This window comes from Centropristis striata, chromosome 13, assembly GCF_030273125.1.
Source record: "Centropristis striata isolate RG_2023a ecotype Rhode Island chromosome 13, C.striata_1.0, whole genome shotgun sequence".
NCBI classification, from domain to species: domain Eukaryota; kingdom Metazoa; phylum Chordata; class Actinopteri; order Perciformes; family Serranidae; genus Centropristis; species Centropristis striata.
Genome location: NC_081529.1, coordinates 30,737,852 through 30,749,965, shown reverse-complemented (window position 1 = coordinate 30,749,965; position 12,114 = coordinate 30,737,852).

The following is a 12,114-nucleotide window of genomic DNA, read 5'->3' as shown; positions in this document are numbered from 1 at the left end:
AAAGACAATGGAGTTAACTCAAATGAATTGTGATATTTGACTCAATATTTTAAGTTAAAATGACTTTTTGCACCAATCTTTGTTGTATTGAAAAGGAAAATGAGTTATAAAAACAAACAACCAACCTTGGGTTTTACAGTGTACTAATAGGTGAGTAAACCTTCATTTTTGATTCCATTCATTTTGGTGGTACAATGTTGCCTACAGGCAACATTCAGACAAGAAATGTTTTTAAATTTAAAATGTTATATATTGTACCCTGTTGAAACTATTGAATCTTTTACGCATGTTTTTAAATAAATTATGTTAAAATTAATTTTAAAAACATTCTTTTCCACTTGTGCACCGTTATGGTACAATGTTGCCTACAGGCAACAAACCCAAGAAACTTAAAAAAAAAAAAAAATAGAATTATAAAATTTCTTCAGATTATGTTGATGATTATTTAATCTATTTTAAGAAAAAAAAACCCCACTCCAAACATTTTTTTCCCTAACTGGCATCATAGAGGGTTAATAAAATTATCTGAATACTTCTCTCTTCTCTGCTTCATAAGACACCATTATTCAGTTGCGAAAATTTAAAAAATTTGAGAAAAAATGGTGTAGCTACCCTTAAAATATGATGGGAGGTGATATTAATGACTTTAATGGTACAGGTGGAGTATAAAGAAACTTAATGCATGCCCTCATTTAAAGTACCATGTCTTCTGTTTTCTCCTTCATCAGGACTGGTTGATGTGGTTATTAATCTTAAATAAACCCTGTGATTTCCTAACCCGATATGTTCTGCTGTCATGGGTCCTTTGCCTCACACTTTTTTTCATTTTCCTCTCATCCTGTCTCCACTCGCTTTTCAACCAGGTATGACATCTTCGTTCAGCACACGCAGGCTCTATATCTGTCTGCACGCTGTCTGCAGGCTGAGGATGACTTGGGGAACTACCCCTCCACACTTTTATTACCTGAACAATTTTCATGTGTGCTGGCTGTTGCTTCAGAGCTGCAGATGAAAGAGACCTAGAGAGACACACTAGGTGTGTGGGATCAACATGCAGCTTAAGTGTGTGTTTTTCATTTGACTTGGATATGATCCAGGTCTGTCTTCTGTCATCATTTTCTGCTTTTTTCTTCTTCTTTCTCCTGTGTTTGATATGTTAGTCAGCTTGTATCTCCATCTCCACATCTCCTCTGCAGTCTCTCTCATCTTGCTTTTATTGGTCCCTTTCTTGCACCTTTCTTGTTTATGTTTATGTTTATTCGCACAGTTAGAATGACATAAAATGACAAAGACAACAAATAGTGTAAAGTGCAGGGAGAGGGGTTGTAGTTGGACCAAAAAGGATTATTGATTTGTCTTTGTTCAGCAGTAAGATATTTTGTGTCATCCAGGATTTTTTATCAGTTAAGCAGAATAAACGTTTATTAAAATGTCCCTTTTCACTGGTTTGTAGTGGAAGATAAATGTGTGTGTCGTCGGCATAACAGTGATATTGCACATTGTGTTTACTGAGGATTTGGTCCAATAGAAGCATAAAAACAGAAAACAGCAATGGGCCAAGGATAGAGCCCTGGGGTACACCACATGTTAAAGGGGCCACAGATGATGAGGCATTCCCTTAGATGACTGAGAAGGTTCTGTTTGAGAGATAAGACTTGAACCATTCTAGGACTGTGTCCCTAATGCCGACCCATTTCTCAAGCCTGTCAAGAAAAATCGAGTGATCCATGGTATCAAAAGCAGAGCTGAGATCTAAAAAAAATAAAATTGCAATTGGAAAGGTGCTCGTCCAAACTATATACAACTATATTCTGCAGCTGTCTCTGTTCATTCTTTGTCTTTTTCAGGTTGTAATAAGCTGTGGGTGTTGTTCTTTTCTCCTAAATAAACTACACTTCCACAATGATTGTATTTATACTCCAAACTCCTGATCTCCTCTTCAACCTTTCAACTTGTTCTGATTTTCAGACTCCCACTTCTGCCCTGCATCATTTCTTCTGCCCACAGTTCCTTGTTTCTGTCCTCCCACCTACAACTCAGTGCCGTATCACTTCTCTCTCTCTTTTTTTCCCTGTCTTTGTCTTCCTCCCTCTACATTAGCCTACTTTCCTCCATGGTTTTCTGAGCTGTAATGATTATCTGCTGGTGGGGATGAGCCATAGGCCTGGGCAGAGAGAAAAGCAGGCTAGAGGCGGTAAGGCCTGTTATTCTTTCCTCCCCTCTGTCTGGCATGTGTGGAGAATGGAGATTTGGAGGCTGCACTGGTGTAATTTCAGCCTTTCCATCTGAGTCGGCCGGCGGGAGTGGGAAGGTGAGCCTGGTTCTTTGATAAGGGGAGGGAAAGAGGAGAGAAGGGGCATTCACTGCGTTTTTCTCTGCTTACAGACCAACTCGCTAATCCTTAACCTCACCCCACCCTGTCGACACCCACAGAATGTGGTTTGCATCGACAAAAGCGTGAAAAAAATTTGCGCTGAGAATGCAGAGCACATCAGGTATATTTATGTCTTCAGCGTGTGTGAGTTCATGTTTCTGTCCATGTATGCAGCACTGGCATGAATGTTCATGTGTGCATATAAATTTGAATACCCATGTCTCAATACAAACTTTTGATAAAGCTTCAAACCAGTGGTGAAGCATTATTTGTCATTTTTTTGCAATTTGCAGAGGTTTTCCACACTGGAAAAAAATCCTATTCATAAAATCACTGAATATGTATCTATAAAAGGAAGAAGCGCCTGTGTGTGTGTGTATGTGTGTGTGTGTGTGTTTGTGTGTGTGTGTCTAGGGCATATCTCGCTGACTGTTAGTCAGTAAGATTTCGTATGTGAATTGCACATGGCACAGAAATGTGCATCCACGATTTTGAAGATTTTTAAATTTTTCAAAATATCATTATTTACGTAGGACGTGTTGCAGCATAACACTGTTTCCGATCGGACGCCTTTTAGGGGAGCTCCGCCCCATTGTGTGATAGACCTACATCTGGTCAGTAACACAATTCACTCTGGATTTCCACGCATGACTCATCTCATCTGTAAGTCTATTTAGTCTACCTATCTTTAGGAGTTTTAAAGTGCGTTACATGGTTCGATTTTCCAATAATATTCTAATAGTTTCCAGCAAATACTAATGTTTAATGTGTATGTGTTAGATGGTGTGGTACCTTATGAAAAGAAAGTGTTTTATGGAGTTGCAGACATTGTAGTGTGGCACGTAATGTACGAATACATACTTCCTATGTGCACTGCACTAGTAATAATTAAAAAAAAACCTGCTGATGGTGAGTGAAAATACACATTCATATTTCCTGAAGTATAATAACTTATTTTGACGAGAAATAAGACAAATATACTTTTGGAGTGCACTAATACTGTAATGTAAGAATTTGTAAACAGTTTGCACTCCTGAATCCCGGCTTTTCCAAAGATGATGTCTCATTTCAAGACATACTTACGAATGGTTTATATGATATCTTACAAATGTGTAAAACAAAATATGACAGTTCTATTTAATGTTATATAACTGTTGCACAGTTGCTGTTTAAAACATTATTCAGTCGCTGTTTTTTTAGCACTTGGTTAACGTGAAACAAAACTACTTGGTTAGGTTTAAGCACCAAAACTAGTTGTGTGTGAAAGTGAAAGTGTTTAAAAAAAGATAACAGTTTGAATTAAAATAACTACTTCCCTATGTAACTAAAAGACAAAATGACATAGAAAGTTATGTATTTCTCTCCACATTAAGAGGATGTGGTGTTCATTTATAGAAGTTCTGAATAATCTGTTGGATGACCGGCTTCTTTGAAATGCTTCTTTGCAGATTACTTCATATCATACCGTGATTGCACACACATTTTTTTTCAAATTATGGAGCCCAAATCAAGTTCAACATCAATGTTTGCAGATTCAAGCTGCCCTCTGTGGTGTTAGTGAGTTCCCAGCATCACTGCTGAGTATATTCATGTAAATGCATGTGTGCATTTATGTTTAACCATTAGTGCAGGTGTGTGTTTTGACTGCGGCACCAGAATGTGAGAGAAAACCTCAGATTTTGTTGGATCAAACAGCAGAACAACTCTGGGGTTCCTGGGGTTCAGACTGGCAGGGCCCAGACCCAGGCACAGGTGTGTGTACTCTGAGGAAAGGGGCTGTGTATGTGACCGGTGGTGGTGGTGGTGGTGGTGGTGGTGGGGTAAGCCTTTGGACGGTTGCCAGGTTCACTTGCCAGCCCCCCATCTGGGCCTGGATTCCTCCAGTCAGCAGCAGGGTTTGCATGCATGGAGGGAATTTGCAGTGAGAGGATGCATTTTGCAGTACGGAGCAGATTTACTTGAGAGATGACCATAAGGAACACTGGCGGATTATAAAACAATAGTTCCCTGGGCACAGGCATGCAAAAGGTCTCATCACCTCTCCTACATATGAGCAAGAGCAAGACTTTTGTTTCTTTTTGTGGTCATTTTGTGTCTTATTGTGGTTGATTTTGTGTTTTTGTAGTTATTATTAATCTGATGTTTGTTTTTGCTCTTTTTTGTGGTCATTTTGAGTTTCTTTGTGGTTGTTTTGCCCCATTAATATTGTCGTTGTGAGTCTTTTCTGACTTAGTTGTTTAGTTCTTTGTGATCATTTTGAGTCTCTTTGTAGTGGCTTTGTGTCGTTTGTGGTTGGTTGAGTGAGTGACTATTGAGTGTTGTGAGTCTTTTTGTAGTCATGTCGAGTCTCTTTGTTGTCATTATGAGCATGTGTTTCTTTATGTGGTCCTTCTGTTTTCCTTGATATATATTTTCAGTTGATTTGGTATCTTTGTAGTCATTTTTTGTCTTTTTGTCGTAGTTTTGAGCGTCTTTGTTGTCATTTTTTGTCACTTTGTAGTGGCTTTGTGTCTCTTTGTCATCATTTTTGGTCCCTTTGTGTTTCTTTAAAGTTGTTTTGCATCTTTTTGTAGTTGTTTCGATATTTTGTGTCACTTTGTAGTAGTTTTACATCTCTTTGTGGTCATTCTGAGTCTCTTTTTCAGTGGCTCATGTCTCTTTGAGTGATATTTTGTAGCTAAAGGTCAGAGGGGCCCTGGGCCTGTGCCCATTAGTAATCCTCCCATGGTAAGGACACTTATTTGGGTGACCTAGATTGATTGAATAACCATCAAAGATAGTTGTAACATTAAGTAAAGTGTTAGAGAATGACATGTGGAACATATGCTTCATAAATCAGGGGGTCCTGGTTTGTTGGTTTGTTTGAAATGAAATATGACAACATACACCTGAAAGCATAGATTACCTATATCGGGGCTGTGAAAAGACGGACGAGTTAAAGAGGGACACTGCATCTGCAGGACTTGGAATGTGTGTTTGGCACGGTGCCCGAATTCAGGCAAAACATCAAATAGCTGCTTCAAGGTGATCAGCTCTCCATCTTCTCATCACACTGGCTGAGCTGTCGAAGATCCTCATCATTAGAAAATGGAACAAAGGAAGAAAAAACGCCTAGCAGCCATTTTCAGCTCTGCCCCGACAAGTACAGTTCTGCTCCCCGCAACACTTGATTCCCTCTTCGTTTACTTTTCCAGATTTAAAAAAGTAGTAGAAAGTTACATATGCACACACCGAGGGGTATTGTAAGGCAAGCTGGGTTTTCCCCTTCTCACAAGTGCTGCAGTGGAACATAAAAAAAGCCCCGACAACACACCCTTTGCAAAAAAAAAATCAGTTAAAAAAGAGCAGCTGAAAGGTACATTGTGTAAGGTATTCTTCAGGGAGTTGAGTCTAATAATCGCGAGGCTGGGTGGGTTTAATTTCTAAATAAGACATCAAAGAGCTGTGTATTAATCACAGCCCATGTAACCCTGTCACACTTCCCCCCCGGTGGAAAAAACATCACTGCGGTCAGAAAGAGTTTCACCCCACCACGTCCGGCTCTCATGTCTCAGGACCCCCAGTCCCCCCTCCCATGCATATGTACCCATGTACATGCATGAACACATAAACACATGCTTACACATTTAGTGCGTTCTCAGAGAGCAGCACAGTACAGTACACACAGGTAGCGCTGTTCTGAGCGATCTGAGGACCCGAGTGTTACCTAATGGCTGTATGAGCTGCTGTGAAAGGAGCTTTGTGAGGATCCTCTTCAGCCCTCATGGTGCTTTGCTACTTACCTCGTTATACATGCCGTCATCTCTGAGTCAAGGGGGATTTCTAAGTAGTGCACCCAATGTGGAACTGCACTGGTTTCATATCAGTGCGATGCTTCTGCAATGGAAGGTTATAAACAGCTGAATTTCTCCGAATTTCAACAATAACTGGTTTTCTTTTGTGCGGTTCCGCTCCGCTGCCACTAAAGCATGACGCTGTATCACACTGAATCGAGGCCTCTTGACTTTGTTTATTGTTAAGCCATGACGTTTCCTCAGTGCTGCAGCCAGACATCTCAGCTTGGCCAGGGTCTGGCTTGCCACAGGCTCCACTGCTGGACAAGAGGCCTGCAATTATAGCTCACTTCAAAGATGCCAGTCAGTCAAAGACGGCATTCATGCATTTATTTTGGCAAACCCCCGTCCACTCCCCCTTTCTTGCCTCCTCACCTTTCCACCTCCCGCCCCCTTGCCCTTCTTCCTCCTTTCCCACCAACCCTCAAGCTTGTTTAGATGAGCGATTAAGGAGAGAAACAAGTGCAAATGGAGTTTGGTTTGGCACGGATCGCTATTGACACACAGTTTACTGAAATATCTCCCTGCATAGTTTTCCCCCTTACCTAAATTTGGACGTGGTGGATGTCGGCAAAGATGAGGGGAGGAGTGGGTCTCATGTGCCCAAACAGGGAGGCTTTAGTCCTGGGCACAGAGACCGTCCTCTGCCTCCTTCTCACCCCACCTCCTCCAGCTGATCCAGAAATAAAACCCGGAGGGAGGGGGGGGCCGGAGGACTTGTTTCACCTCAGGCCATCTGCTCCGTGCGAGCTATTAGATGTTCAATTAACATGGTAAACTGATAGTTTGCCATGTCAACAGAGCACTGTATCGCCAAGCATCAAGTTCTGCCCCCCCTCCTTCGTGTATATCCCAAACCCCACTTTAAACCATAAAATAACTTTAACTGTCAATGACAAATTTAGAGAAGTGTTTATTCACTGGCCGTTTTATTTTCTGCCAAGGTTTATTTGATCATGAGAATGCTGTGTATGTAAGGGACTAATAATACTACTTCCTAAATGTTCGGGGGCTTTAAAGTGGCCTGGCAAGAGATTTGAATGGAGGGGAACAGCTGGTATATTCTCTCCATATATTCCACTTTATTAGAAGGGCATCACCTACCATATAAGTGATCATATATCTCAAAAGTCCACTTGTCTACCATCTGCTGGGTGCCACTTGTAAACTGTGATCCTGATCCAATCTGCTGGCTGGGACCGGCTCTGTAACTCCATCAGGGTGACAAAACTCAGTCAGGAGCTTCGGGTGTGTTGTTTGCGTGTGCAGGAGCATGTGTTAATTTGCTCATCTGTGTGTTTTTGGGTTTGTGTGTGAGCACTGGAAAGCTCTGAGTGGTATGTGCAGGAGTGTCAGTAAATGTTTGTTGTTAAAGCAAACCAGACACCTCAGCCCCACTGGGCCACAGCTCCACCATCACACCCCCTGGAATCTGAAACCTGATGCTGGAAGTTGGGCAGCCAGAGTGATTAGGGGGACTCACGACGCTGGTGGTGTTACAGTTTGGCTCAGGTGTCCCATTCGTCACACCGCAGACCGGCCCCAGCTCACACCAGCGTGGACCGACACCCCGGTCGCGGCGGTGTCTCAGGGGTCCCTCTATAGGAGCCTGAATGGCTCCCATGGGTCCAACTTATCCATCCGTCTGCGCAGGCTCCTCTAACTCGTTAAAAAGCACAGAGCTACGGTGCTAAATCATCAGTCTGTCACACACATCATACACACCTGGTTGGACTTGTATCCCAGCAGAACAATAACTGTCACATACTGGATATTGTGTGGACACTGAGAAACGGAGGGAACATTTTAGGCTGGAGAACAGAGAGAGATCAAATCTGATATACCACACTGTATGCCAAACACACACATACACACACATACTCTGTCTTGGTCTGACAGCAGAGGTAGTTACGGGTCAAAACCACAGTGAGTGGGTCCACATAAAGGCAGCTTTGTTAAGACGCACTGTGCTTGGAATACCATTCAGCTGGGCTACAGAAGAGAGAAGACGCGGCGAGGAGGGAGAGGACTGAAGACTGATCAGTCAGTGTAGGTGGACCTTGATGCTGCTTGCCTGCTAGAGAAGTTTAGAAGAAGTATTAAAGAGATGTGCACTCCCTTTTATTCATTTACTTCTGCACACACATACACACACTTTGGTGCTTGGCAAGCCCCCTCATTCACATCAAAGTGTGATCGTGAAGTTCTTTTTTCCTTTCTGTCCCTCCGCTGGTGCCATACCTGACAACTTGCAGAAAGGTGCAGATCATAACTCTCACACACACAAATAGAGTCACTTGCAGTCTTGTCTTCTCCACACACTTTGGCCGACATCCATACAAGGCTCAAGATGAAAAAGGGCCACAACTTACAGTTTGCCATCCTCAACTCCATTTATATAAAACGTGATAGTGTTTTGTGGCAGCAGGACTTGTTTTCTTGCGCTTATTGTCTTCAGAACTAAACAGACTGATCACCAGGTATGTGTGGAAGACATGCAACTGTTGAAAAGTTTGAAAATATTGTGTTTTGTTGTCCCAGTTCTTAGTTTCATCATAGTGATAATGGGGTCAATGTAGATAATATGAGAGTCTTGTCCCACACTGTGCCAAAGCAATACTAAAATAATGTGCGTGTATAATAAAAATGCACACACATTAGGATAAAAATAACAAAAAAGCACTGCAAACATTACTTTCCCTAGTAATAAGTTACTTTTATCAGATAGTAATTGAAAAGTAATTAAATTAGTTTTTTGACAGAAATACGTGATTATTGGAATTTATTACTTATTATCAGCAGCTTGCCCAACACGGCTTAAAAGGCTCATTTATGGAATATGGGAGATGAAAAACAGAATGGAAGATAAATGCCATAACACAGCCTTCATTCCCTAAATGTAGACATAAATACATAAAGTAACTGTATTCAGAATACTACTAATTTAAACTGTAAGGGAATACAGTTACAGTTTGTATTTTAAACATATAATCCTGTTTCTTGTGATCTGTTACTCCCCACCCCCTGGATAATAATAACCATAATAATAATAATAAGCATTTGAGTTAAACCCTTCTGGGTCAAGAAGTAAACAAATGTCTTTGGCTCGACAGCAGGTGACCTTTAACCCCCTCACACCCTCCCGTCACGGTCGTGCCTCGAGGCGGCATTGTTAATGGCTCTCTCCGCTGGTATGCAGAGAGCGTGAGCAGAACACAGAGGATCCTGCCAACACAGCATGAAAAAAGAAAAAGAAACCGGGCGGCTGTGTGCATTAGGCCCTGCAAACACCTAGGTGGTCCTGAAAAAAGATGGGAAGAGAGTGAGACGGGGAGACACAGGAGTACACGGGAGGACAGAAGTTATGTGGGAGGGAGACTGTCAGGTTGTCTGTGTCAACAATAAGGAAATAATTGGCCTCTGTGGCCCGCGGGCCTCGCTGCGGCAGCCCCGGGGGCCTGCTGGGGTTGGGTGGGGCATGGCCCTGGCATTACACACAATTAGGCCAACAAGGGGGTCAAATGGAGAGGCAGGGGAGGTCCCAGCCCTGTCATTCATGAGAGGGATGTCTTTGTGCCCCGGGCTAAGCCAAGGCAAGGCCGGGGTCACAGAGAAAGGCCCTGAACTAGGCCTCCGTCTGGAGATGAAAGCTTCATGCGAGTGTCCTGGTGATCTGAGGCCAAATTACAGAGGTGGAGTTGAACATGGGTCAGTTAATGGAGGACGGAGGACGTTAACAGGTAGTGGTTTATTGGTTTATTGGTTTATTTAAAAGGATCCCCATTAGCTGACGCCAAGATGACAGCTAGTCTTCCTGGGGTCCAGACACTATTTTTTAATAGAGTACCACAGGCATTACATTGGTTAGTTTTTATCTATAAATGTATTCTTGGGCTGCTTCCCTCTTACCTGTGTGCATACATGTGTGGAAACCAAACTAAACATGGTCTACGCTCATCATCATTGTACAGATGCTGGTACCAAGAGTGAGAACTGAATTAGGAAAGAAAGCTTTTAGTTATGCTGCCCCTTTATCATGGAACAATCTGCAAAATGAATTGAAATTGTCTGAGTTGATCACAATCGGTGAATTTAAATCGATTCTAAAGGATAAAGAAATAATTTCCCTCAGTCAGTGTGACTGCTCCGTATGAGTCTCTATTGAGGTTCTTTCACTGTTGTTGTGATGGCTATATTTGTATTTAATTGTTTATGTTAACTGTGTTTAAATGTTGTAACTTGTCACTTTTTATGCTGCTTTCTTGGCCAGGTCTCTCCTGGAAAAGAGATTTTTTAAATCTCAAAGAGACTTTTACCTGGTTAAATAAAGGATATATATTACAAATTCAAGTCATTATAAAAAATATATAAAAATGAAAAAAATAAAAATAGAAAGAAAGCATTATACAGTCTTGTATTACATAGCCCAACCACACTCAAATAAAATGACGATATAATTAAGGTGTTGAGTTGTGAGTATTCATTATTTTATTTATTTTAAGTCTATTAGTACATTAGCAGATAGTCTATTGTTGACTCTCAACCAGGTGAGACGTTCATGCATTTCTGCAAAACTTATTCTTGGAGAACAACCAAGAACCAGTCTTGCAGCCTTGTTTTGAGCCACTTGTAATTTGTTTTTAAGACTGTTGGATGCAGCAGACCATGCAAATGAACAGTAATCAAGATGACATAAAAACAATGAACAAACTACTTGATGAAACAACTGTGGGTTGAGAAACGGAGCACATTTACTCGTTATGGCAACAGCTCTACCCATTTTGGCAACAACTCTGTTGATGTGATCAGACCATGATAATGTGCAATCAAGCCAGAGCTCAAAGAGCTTCACAGTTTTTTGCTTCAAACCTTTTGTATTCCTAATTATACTGTTATACATGCATTTGAGCATGAAATATGTTAAGTTACTGCACTGTAAATATATTTAAAATTGCAGTTTCATCATATCTGATTAAGTGTACGGTCCTATATGTGGCCCTGTGGTAGTGTCCATGAAAAATTGTGGCCCCCTCCAGCATTTGAGTTGCCCATCCCTGGTCTATTTGTACATTAATTATACTCCTTGTTTTTGATATATTTAGGATAAGTTTATTTGTTTTGATCCAGTTAAATAATAATACTTGGTAATGGAAACTTGTTAGTTTGTTCTTCAGTCCTTCTATCTTTCTTCGACCTCAATTAATCACAAACATGTCCTCCCTCAGTACCTGTGAAATCCACTAAATCCCACTCAACAGGTCTTCGTGTCTGTGGTCAGGCTCTGGACAGCATCATAAAGCAGACTGCTGGGTGGAAGCCCCGCTCTGACTTGACCCCCTTCTTGACCTCTCCCTAATGTGATAAACATTTCCAATCAATGGAGGAAACAGGGCGGAAGTGGACGGGCCGTGAACATGACCTCCTGGTTGTCTTCAAACGGACAGTGATTCTCTGTTTACACGTATTCTTCACCTTGTTCTTCTGAGCGAGAGACGCAGCCAAGAATGAAGGGAGGTCAGCTAGTTCAAACCTGACAGCCCTGCAGAATGTTATCCATCTTATTGAAGCTTTCTCTCAAAAACATCTGTCACTTGGGTGAGCTAAATTAGCTTGTTATCAGTGCAAATCAGTGTTGGGGTCATTACTAAAAAACAAAAACAACCAAAAAGTAAAATATTACACATTAATCAATAGTTTTTGAAAAAGTAATGCATTATTTTCTATATTACTCAAATTAGACACTACTGGTTATTGGTAGTTAAAGTAATTTTTTTGATTAGTACACTGCAAAAAATGTCCCGTTGTTTTTACAGAAAAAAACTGGCAGCTGTGGTTACCAGAATATTTCCGTAAAAAATATACAGTACATATGTCAACATCTTTACAGAACAACTTGTAAATTTTACA